This window comes from Patagioenas fasciata, chromosome 7 (assembly GCF_037038585.1).
Source record: "Patagioenas fasciata isolate bPatFas1 chromosome 7, bPatFas1.hap1, whole genome shotgun sequence".
NCBI lineage: Eukaryota > Metazoa > Chordata > Aves > Columbiformes > Columbidae > Patagioenas > Patagioenas fasciata.
In genome coordinates, this window is record NC_092526.1 from 19,331,990 (window position 1) to 19,359,287 (window position 27,298).

The following is a 27,298-nucleotide window of genomic DNA, read 5'->3' on the forward strand; positions in this document are numbered from 1 at the left end:
GTTACACAAATACAAAGTACAAATACTAATCGTTCTTATCTTTTGTCTCTACTCTACATGCCTGAGTTAACTATTTAAACAAACATTAACAAGTGAGCTAAAGTAAAACAACATCTCATTTTTTTGATCTTCCAAAATGCCATGTGAACATCCTGTACAGTGGGCCAGTCACAAGAAGCCACATCAAATACGATGGATTTATTTCCTATTCAGCTACTTGCACAGCCTGTCTCTGAAACAAAAATAACATCCCCAGTCTTGCCAAGGACAGAAAAGCATATTTCTGTCTTTAAGACAGACACTACCTTAAGTCCCATATCAAGCCACACAGATGGCCAGTATCACCAGTGCAAGAGCAGCACCTCAAACCAGAGCACCCAGCCTGCGGGGCTGCCAGCCCTGCCCGGCCGGATGCTGCTGAGTGCACACGCTGGCCCAGGGGATTGTGCACCAGCCTGGCCAGTCCAAAGCTCACTGATCACAGTATCATCATTCTTCCATTTTAAGTTAAAAAGCCAGCTAAAGCTATATTGCACAAAAAAGCCCTCTGTCGTAGATTTTTTCTAACTTCAATAAGAAAGGTATTGTATCAAGTGGCAGTAGCTAGGCAGCCTTTATTGGGCTCATAAAGGATTATGATTTTGCCCTATTCTCTATATAAGTGAATTTCTTAAAATATCATTTTGAAAATGGCACTTCTTCTCATGATAGTGTTTCTTTAATATATTAACTTTTCCACATCCCATACTTTGATACTTCGGCAATTTTCTAGTTCATTTTAAATCAGTTTTTGACAAAACAATACCAACAGTTCAGTAAGTGTCCCAGCTGAATTTTACAATTTACATTTCTTTTTGAAAGGCATTCTTACTGAATAGCTTTAGCAACTAATAAAATTTGTCAATTTTAAAGCAAAAAGAATCACATTAAGCACTAAATTCATGGGGAAGGGGGCCGACTACGATGGTTGGATATTGATAGTAGATTTTAGCTTTAACACTAGAAAAGCATTTTAAAATCAGTAATACATTGTAATATACAGGTTTCATGTATAACCTGCTGTACGGGTTTTTAGTTATATTTCCGACGTTTGACATACACAAACACAGATATGTACATATACATGCACGTATGTGCATATATGTATGTAAATATATAGGGGTATGTATATACAGATACATATACACAGACATGCACATACATACATGTAAGCCATTGTGTTAATTTTCTCTGTTCCGGTTAAAAAATAAAGAACAAAAAATATAGCAGAAATTCACTACTATGAAATAAAATTTATTCTTATGTGATAAATAAGATGCAATAACTAAGGTGTCTAGAACCCTGGCGAAAAATATATAAATGTTGTTTACATATATTTCATGTGTTAACACTGAAATGAACTGCTAAGAGCATAGCTCCCAATCTGTGATTTATTCGCATCAGTAACAACATGATAACTAACTTTTATGAATTATGAACTCCTATTGCATTCTCACTTTGAAAAAAAATATAGCCTTACTAAGACAGCTCATCTAAAACTAGAGACTTGAGCAGAGCTGCAGATCCAACTGCTTCAGAAATCTACCACATTCAGCTCCTAGTATCTACCCGTCCATTGGAGAAAACCTTTTCCACCTGAATATTTTTTTCTTAAATATTTGTATTAAAGAGCATGGTCCAAAATTCCTAGAAGAGCACATCACAAAAAGCCACCTAAAAACAACACCAGGAGAAGGACATGTTAGACATAAGGTTTGAGGAAAAGGACAGCTATGTTTAAATTTGCCTCAATCTCTTCCATTGGTAGTATTTTGGTAAATGGAAATAGGAGGTACAGAGTTTTTTGTTATTTCGCTAACATTTATAAGCTGTCTTGGTTGTATGAACTATACAAATATATGAATATATAATATAAATGTAGCAGAAATGATACATATGACATAATCTTAAGTTAAATTTCTTTAATAAATAGAAATCTTTGTCACTTTTCTTAAATATCCATTGTCCCAGAGACAACCATATTAACAATTATTTTTGTTGACTGCACTAGTAAATATTCAATTGCCATTTCTGCTTCTAAATAGGAGAAAATGCCTGGCTATAGAACAACAAAAATGTTTCCAATTTCTGTTGTCATTTGAAGCAATCAATACAAAAGTGAGAAAATTCAAGAACTAAAACTAAGCGTGCAAGGAGTCTGCCTTAGTGGCACTTGTTTTAGAACTGGCTGCCTTTGCACTTGGATGTATAAATGCTAATCATCAAGGTCATCACTGACTAGCGTGATATTTTAGGTTTTCTTTGTGCCTGTCTATTAACTTCCGAAATAAAAGTGTTCTTCCTAAAATGTTATCCTAAAATTCTAGAATATCTTAGAACTATTCTAGAGAGCTACCTAGACTTACTTTCTTCAATAGTCTCCTCTCTCTTAATTTTTAGAGGTTACAGGAATCAACTGTTACAACTACTGTATTGTGAAGTTAAGCTGCTGTCCCTTCATAAGTAATATGTCTTTCCATTGCAACATATAATTTCTAAAGCACTGGTATCTTCTTTGGGATACCCCCATAGTTGTTTTCCTATTCACTAAGGCATTTGCAAAAAAACCCTAAAGTAATCCTCAAGGCATAACTGGAAGCCTGAAAAAAAAAAAAAATTAGCCTGTTTGCAGTGAAGCAAATTCAGAAGAGTGGCTCACATGGCCAACCTTGATACATAACCCTTTCTCCTGCTATTTGTTAGTGACGGATATCCCATTCCAAACCACTTTCCTCGCTAGGACAAGCAAACTCTGGCCATTTGTGCACCATTGCAAAGCCTCCCAATTCACTTCATACTGGCAAGGAAAATGGGTATCAGAAGAACCATGATTAGGGCAGGGGAGAGATCTTTTGAGAAAAACCTGCTAAAAACCATACCTGAAGTAATTTGTATTAAATCTAGCACTTGCACTTTAGGATTTGTAACTGAAGCAATTAAAAACATATATACAAAAAGGTTTCTCTAGTATTACAACCACTAATTTAATTCAGATCTGAAATTTTGCAGATGATTTCTCCATAACCTGAGGGGTTTTATGTTCATAAAGTATCAGCAACATAACCTCGCTACTCAGGATCCACTTTAATTCTTTGTTTCCAGATCAGCTGAAGAAAGATCTTGTACCTGTCCACACTAGCACTGCCCTTGGGATCATATTAAGTAAAAGCAGGATTGTACGGAATAATACTCAACACGCTTGGACCTCAAAACAGGCATCCTTCACACCCACATTTTACCAGATAATTCTGGCTCAAGGTCTACAAAATCAGTGACAGCTGTCAACCAGACAACTTTGATAACATAAAAGATTACGATTTTTTTTTCCCTGGATAATACCATTTTGAACTGGACTGGGGTGAAAAGGAAGAGAGTATGGCCAGAAAGTTCGGAAAAAGAACCGGAATTTTCAAAGGCTAAAGCTTAACAAACATTTACATTCTGGAGAGTGGAAGCAACAAATCTAGGTAAGAAGTTAACTGAAAAAGCCGATTTCATGGTGAGGCTATCACTGACCGGCTCTACCAGACAAACAAAAGATATAATGATACTTTGGAATGAGCTTTGGAATGAGGAACATATGTAAATAACGTAACATCTAAAGCAGTTGCTGATCTACAGCTGAGCAAAATGTTTGTAATGAAAATCTTCTACATGACAATCAGTGTTTCATATCTTTGTTAGGGTTTGCATCAGAAACCTCTCATATTTTCTACAGGTGTGTGAGTGAGAACATTACTGGCACAATGATCCTACAATGGTATCGTTTTAACATATAAATGTCCTGAGCATTAATAAAGATAAAAAGTAGCCTTTGAATAAGTCTTTAAGACATTTTGGTATTGAAAGGAATCCAGCACTGACTGAAATGTGTCATAAGCCATCTCTGTCCCTCACTAAAGAGGCTCAGCAAACTTTCTTATCTTCTAAGGTAGATACAGGTATTTTTCTCTTTCAGCAATCAAGTGGAAGATCTGCAAGCTGAGGTCAAAACTTGAGAAGCTTTGGCAGTCCATAGAACACTAGACAAATATTAATTGCTAATTCTTTTGTCCAGAATGAAATAAACCTACTGGAGTATCCACTCCCTATATCACCAACGAGTGAATTGTCAGTGCAACATAGGACTATGTTCACATACGCAGAAATTTCTAAGGTATTTCAGAATGTACATTTGAGTATATATGAAAATTATTCAGGGACTGAAAAAAAATTTCTAAGGTAAGGACTGGAAATACCCTGAACTGGCCTAAAATTAAAGGCCAGAAATGGAATCTTCAGAGCTGCCCATATGCCAAAGAACACATTGAATAAGTCAACACAGGCAGTACAAAATATTGACACTGCAGCTCTAAGTAGGATAGATTTGTTTATGCTGCTTGGAAAAGAAATACACTTGGTTTAGATTAATACTCTCATTTTGCTGAGACAGCAGCTCCTAATAAAATGACATCCAAGCTGGTGATGGTGTATATACAGTATTTACACTAGATAGAGCACAGCTGATAGTAGTATCTGATAAAGGACAACTTATTAAACAAAAGTATAAGTTGGTCTAAGCAATATAGTGATCCACATGTTTTATCCTCAAGTCTAATGGATTTAACAGACAATAATAATGCAGATACTGAAAAAGGTGCCTAGTTAGATTCCAGTCCATGTTATAAGACAGCAGTATCACTACTTTCTTTAATCAATGCAGGCAAGTAGTTGTAATTTTTGAAGTGCTACATGATATTACATGTAATTACATGATATTAATAACATTTGAGGTTCCTTCCAATTGCCACTAAATATCAGTGCGTTCACAGTGGGGAAACTTTAGTTGCAAGTCTTAAAGGATGAAAATTATCATCCTGGGTTTGCCAGGTGCTATAACATGGAAAGAACAGGGCACTCTTTTTCAGATTCAGAAAAAGGAGGGTAAGAGGCATCAAATTTACTTTTTTGCCTTTAGGAACCGTGGGCTAATAACAATAATACAGTATTTAGACAACTAAACATCAAAACACAATCCAGAGAAAATGGCCTTTTTGGCTTTGATTAATGCTGGATTCAACTTCTTAATTCTAAGTAACAGTACAAAACATCTCAGAGTCTAACTAGAGTAAGTAATAGAATTCAATCTTCGGCTGGTTGCATATAATTTGAAACTGTGTTGAACACTAACTTGCTTTTTTAGCAGTACTTTTACAAAATCTTGGAAAGAAATGGCATTGTGGACTAAACAGCCAAGTTTCTAAATCCCCATACAAAACAGCCAGACAGAGCACTATAAAGCTCTTCCACTTCAAGAAGAAGAACCTTTCAGATAAAGTATATTGTTTCCAAGCATCGTAAGAAACAGAGTGATCAGTGACACTCACTTCCCAGACTGTTGTGCACTCTTCTGCCATGGTCACGGACGTGGCATTGGATTCTCTCTTCTGTCAGGGGAAGAACACTCCTAAAATCATAATTTACACTAATAGAGAAATGAAATGCAGAGTTTGTTACTTGAAAGCCTGGCAGCTGAACAGCAATATGTGAGATTTACCCTGTGAACAGTATGTACTGTAGGCAGAACTGTTAGAACGAAGGAAGACTAAAGATGAAGCCAAGACTCCTGGTGAGATCTATCAGATGCTTATTAGCACAAGAGATTTCAAAAGCTACATGACAGAAGGGATAAAAAACATAAAATAATCTAGGATAGTGTACAGTCAAGGAGGAGACACAGAAATATTGGTGCTATGTGTGAATATAAGCTAAACATTTGTAAATGCATTTTTGTAGAACAACTGATGTAAAAAGAAGACAAAAGTACTGACCTACTTCACGGTTCTTCATGTTCTGACTACCTCATACAATCTTTAAGGCTAACAGTTCATCTTCATCCTCATTCATTCAAAATCATCATCCAACTTTCAACTAAAGGCCTCCCTTTTTTCCTCATCTGCCAAGAAACCTGCAAGGAGGTTATTAATGTAATGCAATGTGGAAAAGCAGTTGAATGAAACAGTGTCACGACACTCCAAGTATGGTGGAAACGTCTTCCAAGAATCTCTGTATCAAGTCGTCTTTGATGTCTATAGTAGGTTTGCAGCTCCATCCCCCCAGTTAGCAAACTTCTGTGCATGTCTACTGAAGAGGAAAGAAAGAAAAGTGTCTTTGTCTCAGGATAAATGAAAAGGGATTTGAATTATATCTCTTCTTGACAATGTCTAGTATGATAAGAACTTGCTGAAGACCAAATTCCTGGCATGATACAAGGGGAGAGACACCTTTGAGCATAACTATAATTTTGTTAGGATGTTAATTAAAATCCATATTGATCCACAGAGGAAAGTATACAATAGAAAATTGGTATATACTATGTCTGGTGGTGAAAAGTCATTCATAAGAGTACTCAGGCTCCACAGGAAACACAGTGCTATCACTGACAATAAAGAGCCCTAAAACTAAATAGGGTACGTGGCCATCACAGTACTATGCTCACTTGAAAGACAAGGTGGGGAACTATGATTGATTCTATTCTAACTCAATGGCATAAAGCAGAGAGTAGATAAAAATAGGACATGAACTACATGTTTATAAAGACTTTAAAGGAGAAATGACTTAAGCAAAATCTTTTAAGGGAATATTCAATAGAAGCATTATGCCAACAACTTTGTCTAAAACCTCCTGCACAAAATTGTCAGAATCGGACATATTTGCCCTTTGTTCTTTTTTATTTTATTGTTTAACATCATATATCACTGCAAATATTGATGTATTTCAGTAACACACTGTAAACTATTTTAATCTCTGCTGGAGGTTACATGGTAAGTACCTTTTTTTTTTTTTTTAAACAAAACACAATGCCCTCCCAATATTTAATTGAGAAGATGGTAAATTTCTGTGTGTCAAAGGGACACAGACTTTTGCATTAATGTAAAGATTTTTCTCAGCTTTTTAACTAGCTAATCTTCAAATTACTTAACCTCGCATATAATGTAGAGAATTTGCATAATTTACCTTTACCTTTCTTTAAATAGCTGGAAAAGATAAGAGGTTTTAGAATAATTTTGTTAGGGGATGCTCTTAAATTACCATGAGTATACACAGCAAAGAATCAAAATGTGTGGTAGAAACTGCAAGGTCCAAATTGTTAATCCAACAAATGAATGACCAGGAAATGCAGCATGTATTTACAGTGTTGATTAGGGTAAGAGAATTGAGAACATCCTAAAACACATGGAGCCCAACAACACAATATACCCAACCAATATTTATTGCTGCCTCTGTAGAAGCAATTTCCATTTTGATGCATTCTCTCACACATGATATTCTGAAACAGTTAAGTAACATGAAAAATACAGGTTCAAGATTATATCTGTCACAGATGAAAATACAGCATTTATGCAGCATTACATAATAAAGCCACTGGTTTATGGACCCAAGGTCCTCTTGAGACTGCCACAAAACTACATATTGTCATATGGTGATAGACTTTTACATTTGCATATGTGAATTAAAAAGAACCTATATTAATAACCAAAACAAACAAACAAAAAAAAAACCAGCAAACCACCAGCCGCAGTTATTGAATCTAAAGGAGGAGGAAATTTAACAGCGATATTTGGTCGTGGTATAGGTCACAAAATCTGTCTGGAAAGCCACCTATCTTAGCCAACATGTTATAAAGAAATCGAAGAGTCTGTTAAAACTGCCTAATTGCAGGAGGGGTGCCAGCACTGAGGGCAGATCTGCATTTGTTCTGTTCTTAAAAAACAGCAGAACTGCGGGAGGGGAGGGCACTGGTGACAGTTCTTTGCACGTTTATTTTAGAAGCTAGGAATGAATTAACTCTACCAATTTTTTTTTATCTGGCCAGTTCGTCTGACAAGTCATTTCTAAAATTCTACTATGTTAATATATGTGAACTTATTTCTACCAAATAAAATATCAGTTTTGTGAAGATACTCAATGCTAAGCATGGAGCTCCATACATTTATGGAACTCAAGAAATTTAGGGAAGAGATTATCTGGCAAGGTATCTGCAATAACAAATGACTGGACTGATGATCTTAGAGGTCTCTTCCACTCTCATTTTCTGAAACTACTACGTATAAATTAGGTACCAGGATTCACTAGTAGCTTAATCCAGTTCTGGACATGAATATTCAGAGTTGAAATATCTACATCATCCAGATTATTTCATTATTATTTTACTCCACATATAGGTCCTGCACACCACCATAGACATCCCTCTGTTATTCTACAATTTAATGGCACAATTAGTCCATGAAGGATTACACACTGAAATTTCTAATATTCGGAAGTCTAACTAGAGTTCTCCAACCTTATGACTCCGAGAATGCAAAAAAATACATCATCCTCACACATTTTAGCAGTAAGCATTATGTGTCTTATACCCTATATAAGAATTAGCATGGAGGGATATTGCTGCAAAAAGCTGCATCTAACTCGGTATTCTGATATCTCTAAATTTGTAGATATGTAACATAAAAAATATAAATGTACACACAGCTATCCACATCTGTATATACTGCCACATAGTTTTGAATGGTACATTTGATAATGCAGTAAATAAAATATGGAGGCAAAGACCTCATAATTTACTAATAGTATGCACTTTTTTTTAGAATACCGTATAAGATCTTGATTTAACCTATAGAGCTGGAAAGTATAGACTAATTTTTAAGGCACAGAAAGTGAGGTAAACAAAAAAATTACAAAGAAGTACAAAATCCCAATTTTTAACAGTGAACTCTAAACCACTGAAAATCTACCAGCCTTATTTTGGGACGTTATCTTCAGTTCTTGACCACTTTTTCCTGGAAATCTCTGCATCCCCCCACCCCAAGAGAAAAAGAATATATTCAATCTGAAGAAGCCACCTGTGCCTTGTAATAGCCTTGCCTGACAAAGAATAGATCTTGTAATAGATGAGATACATAAAAATGAAAAACCATTCAACATTTGAGAAAGGTGACTAAACTCACTAGCCTAGTGTCAATTTTTAATTCCTAGGTTTGTTTTTTGAGGGTTTTTTTAAAGGCCATTCACAAATATTACAGATGCCTGTCTTATATTAATGTTATGTCCTCTGACATCCACTTGGTGAAAGATAAAAAGGTGGCATTAAGTTTTAGCACTGAAGAGAAATGTTGCATGGTGCAAGGTGACCCAGTCTCATTTAACAGATTACCAAAATATAATAATATAAAACCTAGGATCTTTACACTGGCAAAAACAGTGCAGGGACAAATACAATTTTAAAAAACTCAAAAGACCAATTAAAGTGAATCGTGTATTTGTAACATAAATGAGTCTGCTGCAGCTACCCAGTCCATATTGAGAGCGAATTTTACAGGCAGGTTCAGCTTTCCCTACAATTTTATCTTGCCACTATATCTAACCCAAACCAAATGTCCCAAATTCAATTAAGCTGTTTGATTACAATAAAAATAGTCCCTGCTCTTCATCTTAGTCTCAGTATCTACTGGTTGATAAGTCATAGTTCACAGGGAATTAATGCATTGTCTAACTGGGTTAATCCACAGCTGCGGAGGGAACTCGTACCAGTCTGATAATGTGTGTGCATTTCAGTTATATCAAGATAAACTGCCTTGGATTAAGATTACCAAAAGAAAACTTCAGGAAGCACAGATTTTGTAAAACAGATCTAGACTTAATTGATACAATACTTCTGACTTGGCTTGTTCTTGATTATTACTGTGATTTTCATGCACCTTTCTCTAATGTGTTTTCTGATGGCTACTGACAAACTTGAGATATTTTCATGATGGACTTTGGCTGTAATGCACTATGGTAATGCCTCCATTTCTAAACCCTCACATTTAGTCCTTCAAGTCCATTCACTGAGAGCTGCCTCACCTGCCACTCTGATTACAAAGCCTCCCAGGCCCTCATCAGCTCACCTCATCTATCTCTTGTCACACAAACTTGGGCTCGGTTTGTTGAAATGGAGGAAACTTCTACTGGGCGTGAACAATGTAATTTGGGGCTGAAACTAAGTGAAGCTTGCTGGTTTGAACAGGGCGTTAGGTGAAATTCTGTCAAATCCTAAAACAAACAAACAAACAAACAAAAACAACAAAAAAACACCAACTATGAATTCATGCCTGTATTTTGCATGGAATGACTCATTTAAAAATAATTTCTAAGCCTTTTTAATAAAGTAATCACAGTAGGCCTGGAAAAGTACAAGAAAGATGAAGTGAAAGAATTCTTTTTTTTTTTTTTTTTTTTAAATATCCTTAGGCAAAGACAATAAGACAATAGCCAAATGTCCCACAAACTTACTCCCTTACTGCATATTTGTTGTTTACACAGTTATTCCCTAACAGTGAAACTCTCCTTTAGCACACAGGTTTACATTACTGCCAGAACAGGCATAGAATCTAGAGTTAAGTGCCTTCTTCATCTCTTTTTGCAAAAAGTACAAGAAAACCAAGACAACAAAACCTATTGAAAGCAATCAAATTAAAAAAAAAAACAACAACTTTCTTTTGAAAAAAGAAAAAACAACTGCCAAATAAATATAGAAAAATGTAATGAATGTTACTTTCTTTTAAAGTGTCACTTCTGTACCAACTGTAGTGATGCTTGCCCTTGCTGCTGCAACCCAGTCTTTGGATCTCATGAAGTGACAGCACAGTACAGAACACCATACTACAGCAACACTAGGAAAGACATTCAAGTCTGTAAGATATTTGCAGCATCACTGTTTTAATTCTGGAATTTTACTCAATAGAAATAGTCACATCGCAGCAGCACAAAACTGAAAAAATTAGTTTTGTCCTGTATTTACAGACTTACAAAAGAAGAAAGGTTGAAATGCCAAATGCACTTTTACTTCTACTACACAACATTATGTAGACGATACAGGGCAATGTACTTTGTGTAGACAATCTAGCCCATGTGACTGATCGGCTGATTCTGATCTGGGCACATAAGAATAGCCCTGTAACTCAGTATCTCACTTCTGTGCCCAAAAAAGCATCAACAAGCCATGAACCTATTCCAGTCTATGGTTCACAGTTCTTACTTTAATGTAGTAACTGGTAAAGTGCTGGCAGTGTTCAAGTGGATGTTTTTAATCCACCAGACACAAGGCACAGAGAGAGGGTGTCAGTGACGGGAGAGATGATGTAAGCTGTAGTGTAAAAATACACACAAACATCTGCAAATCCAAAAACGTACTATTAATACATTGGGAGATCTCACTGAAGGCAGTTTCTATTCCACCCCACCCAGATTCGTGCCACTAACCACAAAGCTTAAGATTCTGAAAAGAAAACTTCCAACCATGTGAAAGTAAAAATAAACGCCTGTGTATAATAAAACGGCAATAAAAATCCCTTACCAATTATTCTACTACCTTCTCAAAATAGGAATAGTGTCTCTTATGTCCTAATTTTATAATTTCTTTTGCCCCGCGTTAAAACACCAGTGTAATTATCCTTTATAAAGGTTGACTGAGGTCCCTGTGAAAATCTGCTCAGGGTGATTGTTTAGTTGGCTTTTTTATTTGTGGAATTTAAGCTAGAATGTTTCAAGCTGTTTATCAAAATAACCACTTAATCTGCTTTAGTATTTGTGTAATTGTTAAAAAAAATAGCATTTCTAATAAACAGAGAGTAAGGCTAAATACTCTAATTTCCAACCTGTAAGAAGAGTTGAACATGAAATTGCACAAAGGAGTTCCTAATTTTGATGTATTTTGAGCCAATTCTCAGGATTTAATGCTTGCAGTATACCTGGAAATGTAAGGCATGGCATGACATTAGGGAATATTCTTCGACATTTCCGTAATGTGTTTAAGTCTACTGAAAAGGTTTTATTCCTCATTAGTAGTTTTACACACAAGTTTATTGTTTCACATTCTGATGACTTTCAAAGTGTTGCACTTCACAAATGACACAAATACTCTCATTTCACAAAATGATATTCCAAATAACTTGATGTATTTACCTAAAAGAAGATATGCAATGCTGAAAACTTGATTGTTTTTCTAACTACATGACCTGGTCTGATAAGTAAGAAAGAAAAAAAAAAAAAAAAAAACAAACAACCCAAATTAAACAGAATAAACAAGAAAAAGGTTTTTTTTCCACAAAAAGTCTTCCCAAATGATGCAAACAGTATTGCAAACAATCTTGCAAATGATGCAAAAGCAACTTAAACTCACAGTTGTACATTTTTTCCAGTTCTCTGTCCAACCACGATTGACTTAGCAGAGATATCACTCTTGCAACAAAACTGCATTTGTCACCCCTTTGCCTCCAGAAGTTGACAACAACCACCATCATCATCACACAGTAAAAGGTGTAGAGGAATCTCATGACAGAGGGAAGACAATGCAGAGGTGAACCTTCAGAAGATGCAAACAACCACAGCATCCCACAGCCACCCTCCTACAGCTCCAAAAACACAACCCAAGTCTGGCTCTCTGTCAAGTGCCCCATGAGCAGACCCACAGGGCCTTTCAGACTAAGGACATCTATTGCAAAACCTTTGCCTGCATTTCTCAGCCCTTCCTAACTGTCATGAAATATTACTAGGATACATCAACTCTCTTCTTCCACCAGACCAGCTGTACTTTGTGAGTGTGTCATAAAGAAAAGCACACAAAATTTTTACAGATAATAAAGTCTATCATTCTCTTGTCTCTGTCTTAAATACCATATTTCTTTCTGGCAGAACTTTTTTGGAGGTACCACAAATAAGACTCTTCTCACTGAGTGATTCCATGAAGATTGTGTCTTGGAAGGTTCTACTTTTATAATTATTTCCTTTTAAATCTTTCTAATTCAGTACCCGTAGCAGCATACATATTCCTATGAACAACTCTACATAAATTTACCGAAAATTACGGTTTTAAGATATTTCCAATCTGTGTAATTTTACAGGAGAAAAATATTACTTCTCTAGAAGTTGATAGAGTTATTAAAAAAACTACAGAGGGATTATCACTGCCTATTAAGTCTGATAGCTTGAGCAATTTCTATGCAATCCTTTCTTATTTTATTCCTATTAGATTCATTAGCATATTTCCAACTAATAACTAACAATTGTCCACTGTATAAAAAAAGTCCTCCCTAAATCTGCTTCAATGGCTAGACATGATAGCAATCAGTTAAAACTTTCTGATTTCTCACTCAATAGCTTTACACAGTGCAAACAGCGATGCATCCCTTTGGAAACCAAATGCCCAACTGAGCACTGCGATTCAGTCCCATAGCGTCCATGAAGTGTGGGCACACGCTCTTCTGCCCCAACGCCTGCAGCTCCTGCGCAACTCCACGTTGGTGGGATCTCACACTCTTCTCTCCCATCCCCTACTGACCTCTGCCAAGAGACAGATAGTTAGGCAGGTCTTCAGTGTAAACTCACATGTTTCTTGTTACAGTTATCATGCTTGCTAACATTCTTCCGTATGTGAGATATACGTTCCTACCTCACATAGGTCCTCTGGATACCAGATTACTGGTAGGTGCACCCACTGCTTAGGTACCTGAAATGGCTGATGTGCTTCAGCTGCTCAATGCTTTAGTGAGCAGCCTGCCAATGCCACACAAGAACTCACATAATTTATTTACACACAGTTTTGTCTCCCTCCAGGACGGCAAATTGCTTTTTCTTCCTGTTTATTTTGTATTCTTTTAATGGAAGACAAACAACTTTTCCACATTAACAGCTGGTTTGCAGTATTTTGAAGTCACTTTCTAGTGAGTAAACCATTACTTTCACATCATCCATTTTGTCATAAGACCACGCAAAGGCTTGCTTGCTGCACAATGTCAATCAATTTTCTCTCCTACTGAGGACACAGACTTGGTTTAATTGTATGGGGTTTTTTTCTGTAATTTTCATTTCTGTGAATATTGCCATAAAACGTAAGTTACTCTTAATGTTCTTCTAAATGTTGTTAAATGCTACACAACTTTTTACATGGCAAGCTTGTAACTCTTAATGCATCAGTTTTCTACTTAAGTGGTTGTTCATCTGGTATTATTTCTTAATGGATTCTTTTTAGAAGAACTAGATTGTAATTAATTGCAGCCCATGATTATGTACATGAAAAGGATTAGTTTGAACCTTTAGCCTAGACATACACCAAGGTGAAAGAAAAGATACAGGTTACGGCTTAATAGTTTTACTTAGATAAATGGTGATATTTCTTAATAGAACCAAAAAAAAAAAAAAAAAAAAAAAATCTATGTTTTTTTCATCATACTTTTTTTTTTTTCAACTGTGTCAAGCAGGTATCAGAGTTGATATGTACTCACTTCACTCAATGGAAATACATCTGCACTCAGTATCTTCCTTTGTATGGAAAAGGTCTGTACATCAAAAAATCTGGCAGGTTGTAATTATTAAAGAGCATTCAAATATTTATTTAGATTAGGTATCAACCTTTATCATAATTCTCTTTTTTGTCTTCCAGTAACTATCCTTTGCCTCCTCAGACTAGGCTAAAACGTCGTGTAGTCTGTCCATGGGAGAGTCTTCCAGAACATTAAAAAATATAAACAAAAAACAACCACCACAACACCCTGCTGCTGTTTATTTAGTTCTGTTTGTATGGAGGGGAGAAGCCTCTGCAGAACATCTTCACACATATGCTCCTATCAAAAGTGTTCTCTATGAGTTAGTGAGCAATTTTAAGGAAGTGGCTAGTTTCTGAAATCTCTGAGACTGAAGAACCAGTATATTTAAAGACAGAGAATTTGAGCTCTAATTTTTCAGAGTTCTGTCATGTGTTCACAGAGGGCTGTTTTGAACTTGTCCAACCAAGTCCTGGAACAAGGAACTCAGAAAACAATGGGTTCTTTCTATCACCACACTGATTTTCATAGTCCAAATTTTTCAGCCATGATGATCTGGAGTTGTGTGGACAGATTTCCAGCAGACTCTACTAGAGGATACAAAAATGTTTCGGAAGCCTAGATCCATTTTGAAAAAGGAAGTTGGTGTTACTGTTACGAATCCCCTACTGACCAAACTGAAAACAATTTCAAACACACTAATCAATCCTTTCTCTTTTGGCCACACTACCTTTTCAAAATTAAAGCCTTTTACAAGTTAACCTAGGAGCCAGTAATCCCACCCGACCACCACAAGAATCTCTGTCTGCTAGATCACAGTGCTTCTCAAGAGTCTTTTCTCAGTTTCTATTTTGCCATCTGCAGAACAGGGCAACAATTTTGGAAATGTGTTTATGAATACCTAAATTTGAATGACTGGCATTTTGATATTGCCTTGTGTCTACCAGTTATATTATGAAAAGAACACAGTTTTATGGCAAGTTCCAACTACAGCACAGCCTGAGGCATAATTTATATAGTTTAATCAGTGAATCGCTTACTTAGCATCACAAGGTTCCCTCTCCCTTGCTCAGTATGCTGAAATTGTTCATCTTTCTGGAATCATTCTGCTAAACTTATTTAATCATAGCAGAAATATTAACAAATAGCTAGGTTTGCTGTGTCTATTTGTGAGAACCTGAAATACTCTGACAATTGAAGGTTCGATTTGTTGCTGTTCTGATCCTGTTTTAAGAGGAAAACTGAAAGGCATATGGTTGATAAAACAACCTGTAACTGCTTTGAACACTATCTCGGAGCCTGTGAACATAGATCAGCATGCTCATTTCCATTTAGCAGAAGATATTCATCCGTAACAGAAGTAGATCATGAGCAAATGCCAAAAAAAAAACCCCACAAACAAACAAAACAAACAAACAAAAAAAACCACACACACACAAAACCCCCAAACTACAGAATATAAGTTGGATTTCCCATTTGCTATTTAAAATGTGCACTCCACAACTGTTGAATTAAGAGAGAGCTTTACGAGCATCCAGAGAGAAAGGAACAGAGGCTCAGCAGCAACTGTGCCAGCCCCACACAGCACCATTTGCAGACACGGATGCAAACCAACTCCTGTGGTTCAGGCTAGAGGATGGGATGAAACAAATCCCAGCCCCCCAACACTACCACACAGCCCCCAGAACCAGCAGCCAGTGCCCAAGAGAGTACCGGAGCAGGAGGCAGCAGGGGAGCCCAAGGGCTGCTCTACCAAGAAGCAGCCTCAAGGAAATTTTGGCTTGCCTAGAGGGGTGACCTCCAGCTGGGCTGGAGGAAAAGCACCTTGACCCCTTCCATGGCTGGGCAAGCTGTCTCAGCCACGGTTTTCAGCCATGGCTGTAATAAGTCAAGAGAACTGTTTGTCCCAGCTTCATCTCTGTTGCCTTTAACTTCACCCTCTTCACACATGCTCTTACAGATAAGTAGGGCATTCAGCACAGAGAGATCCAAATCTCAGGTAACGATACAGAGCATAGGTGAAAGCAAAATCTGCATCCAAAAAACAGTAACAAAAAAGCAAAACGCCTGATCCATGTTGACATCAAAACTGAAGTGAATTCACAGTAAACTCACACGACTCTCAGCAATTTTCACGGAAAAGATGAGAGCTGACACCCTTGTTATTATATATTAAGTAATTATTGCATTATAGTAAATAATAAAAACCAGTGTTTGTAAGCTTATTTGGAAGTGATGCTCACATATGAAGAACGAAGCCAGAACCAAGTATTCCAGATCCAAACCCTAACTCTGACATGGAAATACGCTCACTTAGAATATTTGTGTAAAACATATGTCCTTAAATTTGCTGAAAAAGGTTCTCCCACTCAAATACATAGACCTGCCCACATATTTAGAGCTAAGCACATGCACACTTATCAGTGGGATCAAGACTTTAATCCTTCCTCTTGAGGCCTCAGTAATAAAGAGGGGATAACCACGCTTACCTGTTTCGTAGTGTGTTGTCAAAATTGATGCTCATGGAGCCGTTAGTAGGTGAAAATCTTTATGGCTCCCATTCCGCAATTGCTAATGCAAGGGCTGCCTGCTGCATGCACACCCAGCCCGGCGAAAGCTAATTGAGTTCTCTAAAGGTGCAGCAGTTTGCCCAGGCCCTATCAATAAACTGTTAAATGATTAAAAACAATAAAAAACCCCACCATGATATTAAAAGTGAACACAGAACAATTTTCAAATGATCCTGCAGACCAGAGCCTCTGGGGCTAAGAATGGCACAGGAAAAGTGTTCATAACAAAATACAATACGGGGAGATATATATATATATGTACTGCGATACAAAAACACAGCTATTGAGCCAGCTATTCAGTGTAACTGTGTGCACACATTCCAAACACACACTCACAGGCAAACATATATCTAAGTGCATCCAGTACCTGAGCTACAATAAATTGAAGATTGTATGCATGTAAACAGATTAAAATATCAACCCACAAGTGATGTACATTGCATCTTCCATCCTTCCTAAAATTTAACTGTCATCTAGAAGAGAAGGATGGAAAAAATATGCTTGATGTTTCACTTAGAGGAATGTAAATGAAATTAAGAAAAGATCTGACACAAACTGGTTTGCTCATCAATATATCCCAAAAGACAATTTAGCTGACGTCAAATTCAAATAATTTACCTGACGTCACGCTGAAGAAGCCAGCCATGAACACCTCGCAAATTATTATTTTGATCCAATTGTTAGAACAGAATTACAGCAAAAACTGCACTTTCCACAGCTATTAAAGCAGTGACCCTGGCAGAGCATGCTTTTGTGCTGAACTTTTTATATCACCAAGCCTATTAATCAGGTGGCAGTTCAAACTGATGCGCTTTATATAGTTGACCCTGGACAGTGCTTTAATTACTTGGTATTAAATGGTAATTAAGACTTTTCACATTCAGATTTAATCCCAAAAAATTAAGTGTAAAATCCAGTAATTTAATAAAGAGTTGTGTTCATCACTGTGCTTCAGCCTGGACACTGAGGATGCAGCAATTTGCTATTGACAAGCACTAAAGGAGCAGGTCATTTCACAAGTATAGTGTGGACAAAGGTGAACCGGGCAACTGATGAAATCTGTGGCCAAGGCGAAATAGCAATCTCTGAGCCAAATGGTAATAAAGTTACTGAAATGAAGCAGTGTGGCTTCTGAAGTGAACTGTCATAAGGAGGATACAGACTTCAGGATGGCTTGGCCAAAGTAATTAAAACATTATTTCCTGAGAACCTATCAAGGTCATTAGCCCTACCTCTGATTTTTTGTGCTACACCTGAAAAGCAAAAATAGGTGCATAAAACAGCAAGAAACACTAGCAGTTCTAGCTAACGTCCTATGAAATAGGGTCCACCTCTCACGAAGTATTTAGTAAATTTGCAATAAGCAGGGCAAAATAAGAGTCATGCTTTAATGTTCTTTCCCATATTATCAAATTGTGTCTCCATATATTCTACGACACACAAGAACCAAGTAGAAACGCAGTCAAATGTCACTGTCCAAAATTCCCTGCTAGATCAAAGACAATTACTTCTCTCAATAGCTATTAAAGGCAGATAGTTTAATCATTGGGGAGGCAATCTAGTGTATAGGACACTGCAATAGGAGTCCGGAGATGTGGGCTTAACTCACGGCTCTGCTACTGACCTGCTATATGACCTTGGGCAAGTCTCTTCACATTTCAGCGCCTCTTTGTGTCCCTATTAACCTTTGTGCATCTCAGTTATTTAGAATGTAACCTCTCTGACGCAGAACAGTCTCTCACTACATGTTTTTACAATACCAGCACAACAAGGTCACCATCTTGGTTGAGACCTCTAAGTGCTACAGTAATCCAAATAAAGAAAAACAATATATTCAATTATTCAGAATTCCACTTACATTTATTCATTTCTCTCATAACATCTAGATAGCTGAGACATCACCACAGATTAGAATGCACGCCCTATATACTTTCAGTTTTTGTGTCTTACCTGCTGTTCACGTAATTGAAATTTGTTTTGATTTTCATAAAGCAAAGAACACCTAACCCACCACATAAAACACAAATAATGGAATGAGCCATTTGTGTCCAAGTTATTCAAACACAGAGGAAATAAATAATTTGTCTGAAAGAAGAAACAAGATGGTCCACCCAGTATATAGTTTGACCCAGCAATGCACTTAAATATGTCCTTAAGTTTAAGTTCGAGTAGTACCACTGAAGCTCTTAAAATAAACTTAAATAAGAAATCCAAGCTTTTCAGAGTTTGGGGAATACTCTAAAAGATTTGTAAAAATTATAATGAACCTACAAACGTAAGTATGTTAATATGTATATTATGAAATTATGAAACATGAACAAAGAAGTGAGCAAAAACACTGCTTCTTTTAAAACCAGGTAATAAAACAACGGATGTTCCTTGTTACTAACCATGCTCCCCAACAAGCACATACCACACCTACACATGCAATTCAAGGATATTTCAAAATATTTGCATTTTCTTTCTCTATTTCAATTGCACTTTGAAAGCATTTAGATGCAGGAAAAACTAACACAGCTATCTTTCTCTGTGACATGTTTTCTTCCAAAATATTGTTCAATCAAGCTATATTTTCCATAAATTCCATCTGTATTTTCAAGAAATAACCAAACTGAGCTAAATGAGTTAAAATATAGGCTTCAAGCAAAACCTAGAAATAAAACTAATAAGAAGAAAAAATCGGAATTGTGAACTAAGGATTTTATCTTACTAATTTATTTATCAAGAAGCTTGAACCCAAAAAGCATCAAAATATCATCAAGATTTGATTATTTAAACAAGTTTGTACAGCGGAATGCACATTGACAGGAATCATTCTTCTTTTCTTGAATCAGATACAGATACTTGAGTATGCTCACCTTCAGTTCACAGTTTTTAATTCTGAGTCTTTGGAAACACAAACAAACAAAAAAATAATAAAACATTAAACATTCCCAATTGGAAATTGCAACAAAAGCACCAGTAGCAGAAAAGAATTGTAAATAAAAATGTACTGACCCACAAAGTTAACGTTGAACAATTATTTTAGAAGTGCAACTCTTGCAAATCAGCTAATATCCTACCTGAAGGGCTCAAGCCAATGCAGATACTGATATATCAATAACATGCCATGAATGACAGTACAGTAATAATCATCAGTAAAAATAATTTTTTTAAAAAAAAGAAAAGAAAAACCCCCATGTGGCTGAATAGTCACCATTTGAAGAAAACGGAAAGCTCTAGGAAAAACAGAAAAAGAAGTCTGCTGTCTTCCCTAGTCTCATAAATTTTCACTGTCCAAACTCAAGCTACGGGTACATTATTTGTATTTTTCATACACGAAATCTTGTTCGTAAGTATGGCATGAAGGTAGGATGAGACAATGGTAAAATTGTTGAGGAGGTTGGAATGTGCACAGTTTATTATCACTGTAAAAGGATTATCTGAAAAAATATTACATAAACCGTTTGTCTTGAATATAAAAAATTTGCACCAATCATAACTTCTAGTGAAAAACAAGAAAAATCACAATAAGAACTAGTATAATAAAAGCAGTGTCCTTAAAGATCTTTTCTTCTCCTGAGAATTCAAATGTAGTGAAAATTTGGAAGACACAGTTTCTTTAGCAAGGAGCTCAGTTATCATAACTGCTACACATGGCCAGCCTTAGAATTCTAATTGTGTTTAATACAGTTTCATGTTGCATCAAAGTACAAAATCAATACCATTTGTCCAGCAAACAGGAAAAATGGAATCTATAAACTGCTCTTATTGAGTAATTAAACACCTATTATTGTCATGAGTGGTGAAACAATGAATTTGATAAGACAAATTTTTGCGAGAAAACACTGCAGTGATTAATACCTCCCTACGTATTAAATAAAAATGACCGCCTTTTGTGCGGTACTACTGGCAGAAGAACAGGAATGAGAGAAGTAGTTGCCAGTGCCACAATAACAGGCTAACCTTGAACTGAACTCCTTTCCTCAAGAAATTAAATGCTGTAGCAGGACTTTAAATCCCTCCACTTAGAGCTCATTTGTGTTCCACGTAACCTGCAGTTCCCGAAGAGAACTCATTATCTTCAAAAGGAGAATCCTTTTATAATTTCTTTACAAATGTGTATATTGTTTCTACAAAAAGTATTTCATATCAGAAAAGGATAAGAGTATTAACAGCGTAAGCAAGGCAAAAAAGGCTCGTATCATTAAGACACCATTTCTGCTTCCTGGGAATTCAAACGCCAGCTACGGTGGTGTGGAAAAACGAATGAGAATGAGGTTAAAGAAAATGTACCTTTACAGCAAAATTTTAATCTGTTAGATTGATGCTAAACTGCCTTGGTCTTTCTGCCACTATATGCTGTATTTCTATGTATAGACCCCCTCCCCCAATGCCCCTCCTGTAGCTTTGGCTTCCTATTTTTCTTTTCACTTAGAATGATGCACTAGGAACAACTATAGAGTACAAAAGATGAATCTGTGGATGTGACACTTGTAAAGGGTAACCCTATTTCACAAGTGAGATGGGACAAAAAAGAAAGAAAAAAGGCCACAGAAGCAATAACTGCTCACTGAATTACCATTAAATTGTAAGATTTACAATCCAATGTACAGTAAGTGCATATCTAATGGAGTTTGTCCTCTAAAAGAATATAAAGTAGATCTTTGCAGCATAAGATGTATGCAGGTTATTTTTTATTTATTTTTTCTCTTTTTTTTTTTTTAATTGGGGCACACAGAAAACAGATGTGCACATAAATTCCAGAATTTTTATAGATATTAAAATTCAGCCAAGTCAACATTAAAATATGACAAATGCAGTGTGATTAGCAGAATCTGGCTTTGTATTTTCAAAACATGCTCACATTCTACAAAGAGAGATAAAAGATGACTTTAACACAGCCAGTCAATACTGCTTTCACAGATATCATTGGTAAAAGCGGATCACATATTATAAATTCAGTTTATTGCTCTGATCTACTGGAATTCAATGAAATGACTGAAATGACTTTTTGTGGAGGGAGGCAGAGCAGCTGCTGACCATTTCCAACATCTTCTAAACAAAATATCTGACCAGAAGTTTCAGAGCACTGTGTTTGTTACAGCCTTAAATCACCCACAATACTTATTTTCTTATAATGAATGTAATACATATAAGGTTCATGCACAGCATTATTATTCGTACACATTTTTGTCACTAATTTCACTGCTCTTATTCCTATGATCATAACTGTTGAGTGATTTAAGTTTAGAAATTAGCAAGGCATGTCAAACAATGAATTAGATAGAAGGAAACTTTCAAATGAAATACCAGGCACATTCCTATTATGTTATATTACTAGAGTATAAATAATCACATGTTTTATAGGATGACTCTGGGAAATTCGGGCCTGTAATAGAACTCAAAACTATCAAACAGACAAAGGAACTTTTAGGCGTGTAAGCCATTCAAATAGCAGCAAGACAGATCATGTCCTGCACTCTTAATTTGAATTAATTTTTATTTTCCTTAGCTAAATTTCAAGCTTCCACATTTCCACGTACAGCATTAAAACTTTTAGTCTCCTACCTAAAAGCAAGTTTGCCTACCACACAAATTTTCCCATTATCTGGCTTTTCTTTCAGAGGATTAAAAAGCAACGCACAAGATCAGCAACGATAGCCTTGTTCTCTCCAACCTTAGTGAATCAAGTTCACTGGAGGTGAAGCAGTGGAATTATCAGTACAAGTGGCTGTGTCATCAAAGCTTTCTGAGAGGTAGTGTATGGAAATGCCTAAACAAACAGAAGCGTAAAAGCTGTCTCTATAGGAAAGGGCTCTCCCAAGGCTTTTCATTAAAACAATTCCAGTTGCAGCTTCATGATGCAGCATTATATTATGTGAGAAATAAAAAATCTTGACATTTTTCTAAATGTGAATGGGTTAAAGAACCTCTCCACGCTACAGTGAGCCTGAGAATTTCCAGCAGCTGATGAAGACCAGTTGACCACCTGATACTTTTTCAGCAGGGTGATAAAATTAAAGGATTGCTTTGATTTGCTTGAAGGATTACTTTCTATGGTTAATTGTTTAAAGTGCACAGTCTTACAAAAGAGAAAAATATCAAGAAGGTTAATGTAGAGTGAGCTAATTGCAAGCTGATTACATTGTGCAAAGCAAGAGATATTGCTTGTGTTACATACCATCACAAGGACCAGCCTATTCCACCCTGCTGCTGCAGCAAACAAGCTGATTTGCTAACAAAGTGGTCAGCTCGGGCACTTGCACAGCAGCTCGGTAGGTCCACAGGCGGCTGCTTCCCAGGCAGAGAATCTCAAGCTCCATTTTCCAATCTGATTACACGGCTCCTTATTCCAGCAGCCTTAAACCTTCATGGCAGTTTACCAACATTTTCATCACTTTTTCTTTTACAAAGCAAAAGAACTGATAAGCTCTCAGGTACCCGGGATTTCATAGTCGATGGCTGGCAGGCAGCCAGCTTCCCTCACAGCACAACTGTGCCGTGCCACAATGCAAAAAGCACACTGAATTTAACAGATAGCACAAAACTATTAGAATTTTGCAGTACGTACAAGCAAGCAGCATGTTTCTGTCTTTGCAGACGTAGACAGTTCTGTTTAGTCACATTTATAACACGCCTAGACTTTGAAAGACGTCTCAAAAAAAGAAAAAAACCAAAACAGAACAAATTAAGACAGAAAGACAGAGTACTGCCACTAAGTCAATTGCACTACTAAGCATGCACCCAAGTTACTTCATTGCAGTGCTGCCAAATTACCAGGAATTAGAGACAATACTAATAATGTTTGATAAAAACAAATCTTTGGATTAAATGGAAGTGTTTGGCATAAACTGGAACATTCTTTTAACATTAAAACAAATACACAAAAAGAGATGCTACTGTCTATTTTTAGCATGTGAAATGCTTACATAAAGCATTAAAACAGCCACAAGAAATATCTAGGTTTTCTCGCTCAGAAATACCACTTGAACGATGAAAGAACAAAAATAAGATGCATATTGGCAAACGTGGAATATCTTTAAAAATGCTTATTCTGATGTATACCATGTATTGTCTAAAATCTGAGGTACATAGTAAGAATTATAAATATACACATAACTTTATATATACACATATACGAAGAAAATAACAGAATGCAGACTGAGAGTTCTGAAAAGAGATTATCCTGCAAATCTTAAGGATTCCAACAAAAAGAAATCCATTAAAAGGCAAAGGAGAAGGAAACTTCCTTATTTTTACTTGAAGAAAAAAATACTAATATGCAGCCAACAAGTTTTTACTTATCGCTACTTGAAACTCACTCTCCCATTCACATAATTTGTTATCTGTGTATTATTTGCATAATACCCAGAAGAGCCTATATGGAACTAACAGTAACACGAAGTTAATAGTGTAGAAAACAATTCCCCCATGCCCCTCCCCAGACAAAACATTTTATTTTTTTTTTAATTGAGAGGACCAAACTTATATCCAAAGGAATATGACCCAAAAAGCATTCTTCGAAGAAGAAATGCAATTTTGCACATCGTCACTTTTATCATAAGTGAATGGGGGTGGAAATGAGGAGGGTAAGACAGCGACTTATGGAGGGCGGGGGGGGCGGAAAAAAAAGTACAACTGAGCTGGCGCGATGGCTCAGTGCTCCAGATCACCAGTGCATTGACCCTCTGTATCTCTGAGTCATTAGCTGGAATCCCAGCTCTGCCTCCAGGAGCCGGGATGTGAACCCGCGCAGCGAGGCGGGGCGGGGCGGGCCGCAGCGGGGCGGGCGGAGGGGCCGCGCTCCGCGGCGCGGGGGCGGTGGTTCCGCGGGAGGACGGAGCTGAACGAGCGGCCGCGGCCTCGGAGGGGACCGCGCTGGACGAGCGGCTGTCGCCGGGCGCGGGCAGCGGCCGTGCTGCTGACTCAGGCAGGGACGCCGCCAGGCACCGCTGCCTCTCCCCATCACTCCTGGCCGGAGGAGGCTTAGGCCACCGGTGGTGACAGGTACGCGCAAAATTCAGGGGGAAATTATCAACACACCCTGACTTGTCTATGCCTGCGCACACGTGTGTATTTCTACGTGTACATCTCTGTGTGCAGCTATACAAATGTTTACATGTATTTATGGAGACATACTTAAACAGGCTAAACTGGCTCCTCTGCAGCCATACATACAGTTTAACACTGCCAAAATATTCCCACACCAATTCTTCTCCTTAATACGGCTACAATTTTTTATATATGCTTAAACAGATGGTACATGTGTGTACCCTATACACGTGTCATTGGCATACATGTAGTACTGTACACAAGTAGCTTTATCTTCAAAATCACATTCACTAATTCACATTGAAATTTAATCTCTGACAAAATAAAAAACACCTTCTAAACAGCTTCTAAGACCAACACATTTATTCTACCTGTAAGGTTTGAGAGGGTTTGTCATTTGCAGACGCAGGTTTGGGGGGGTTCCTAGTGCCTTTTTTTTTTTTTTTCCTTTTTTTTCCTCTCCCCTCTTCCCTCCCTTGCCCCCTCCCCACCCCCCCATGATTTATTGGATAGTGAGCAAACCCACTTAAACTACAGTTGTCCATATGAATCACTAATTTTCATGTTTCTAATTAAAATGTAAACAGTGTAATGAAGACATCAAGTTTTTAGGCAAATGTCTCTTCCAGTGCCACTTGGGGTATGGTAATTACTGAAGCAGATCTATGGATGCTCCCGAATCCTCTACAAGTCCAGATTAAAAGCATTACTACTAAACCTTGCTTTTTACACAAGGGAATTGTGTTCTCTAACCTATTCTCAGTTTGCTTACAGATGCATATCTGTACAAGCCTTTATAACTACTCATTAAAAAAAAAAAAAATCAAAATAGAAGTTTATCACTTAAATGGAAGTTTGTGGGGGAAAATACATGATTTCATTTAAAATAAAATTTGATTTCACTTCTATAATTACACATAACTAGCATAGTAAAACCTATGCTGAAAACTTATCATTTTAGTGCTTCCTCCAGAAAAAGAAAAATAGATTAAGCATTACTAAGAGAATTTGTAAAAAGGCATAAATGATATTTCAAGCCTGTATTAAAACTCCTATTGTCCCAAAATGCTTGTTTCACAGTCAATTAATTTAAAAATATATTATTCCGAAAAACATCAATAAAAATCTATTCGCTGAGAAAAAAATGTAAATGGCTACCGTAATACAAAATGCTTGATGTGGACCTGAAAATCTTTTGTCATATTTATTTCAGCCTTCTTGTCTATATCTGAAACTCCTCAAAATTTATCCCAAAGCAAATGACCTCTCCTACATTTACCGAAGGAGTACAAGTCCTCTCCTGCTTACAATTGTTAATTGAGCCTGTCTGCTACAGCATCTCTTTCCTCTCCAAATAAGCCAGGACACTTGTTTTACATATTTACTGCCAAGTACTTGAACAGTCCTCTATTTTATTATAATACTGAGGGTTCCCCCCACCTCTGGAAGATTTTTTTTTTTCTGTACTGTGAGTAGTTAAAGCTGCAATCCAGAGTAAAATAAAGCGTCTAAAATGCCTAGTAGAGGGAGAGGTTTTTCCTCCTCTGTTCCTGGACTCAAAGTCCATATTCTGACTGGTACAGCCAATTTTCGTATTATTGTTACATAAATGCTAGACAAGCATGTCTCCGTTGCTAACCTGGATCATGAAGACGAGAGTACACAGAATGTACATGTGCGCGTGCATAAACATTTTAGTGGGTGGTCCACCATTTCAGTTCTATTTTACTAGTGAAGTATTGTATACAAACATGTGAATTTTACTCAGTAGAAATATATATATATATATACACACAAGATTTCAGATTCCATCAAATCATAAAGCATCATCTCTCAAATCATAAGTGCCTTAGCAGAATAAAACAAAACACTATTTAGGTGTTTCCTTCAAATGTATTGTTCCAGCAAAACCAGATTTAATTAGACAAATAGCATTTTAAAGGCTCCTGCCTTATAACATGGTAGTCTTGAAAATGATGAGGGGTTTGCAAGTGAAAACGCCATTCTCATTTAGCTCTGTGGTAAAAAAAAAATACACACACACACAGAGAACATTTTTTTTCCCCTTTTTTTTTATTATGGATTGAGACAAAGTGGAAATCTTCTGTCTTTGCAACAGTTCCAAGGCTATACTAATCAGGTGTAATTTTTTATGAACACCGACTGTTTGGTGCTCATTCAGGGTATTTCATTAGGACGTTATTCATTTAAAATAAATGTTTCAACCATATCAGGCTGTAACCTTTCTTGAAATGTAAATGAATGGTTTAAATGAGAAGATTAATAAAGAAGGGATGTTCCAATTCCAGGCATGGC

The 27,298-nt window shown here is 36.7% G+C and overlaps 1 protein-coding gene across 6 annotated transcripts in view; it reads right to left on the minus strand.

Annotated features, from left to right (window-relative positions):
* Positions 1-27,298, minus strand: part of FIGN (fidgetin, microtubule severing factor) — a 102,579-nt gene that overhangs the window by 56,447 nt on the left and 18,834 nt on the right. The window contains exon 3 of one of the 6 annotated variants that reach the window (XR_011739985.1): positions 13,313-13,398. The exons of the other annotated variants lie outside the window; for them this stretch is intronic. The gene's annotated coding sequence lies outside the window, so the exon portion shown is untranslated. Of the gene's footprint in view, positions 1-13,312; positions 13,399-27,298 lie in introns of those variants that run through there. 6 annotated transcript variants of the gene reach the window in all.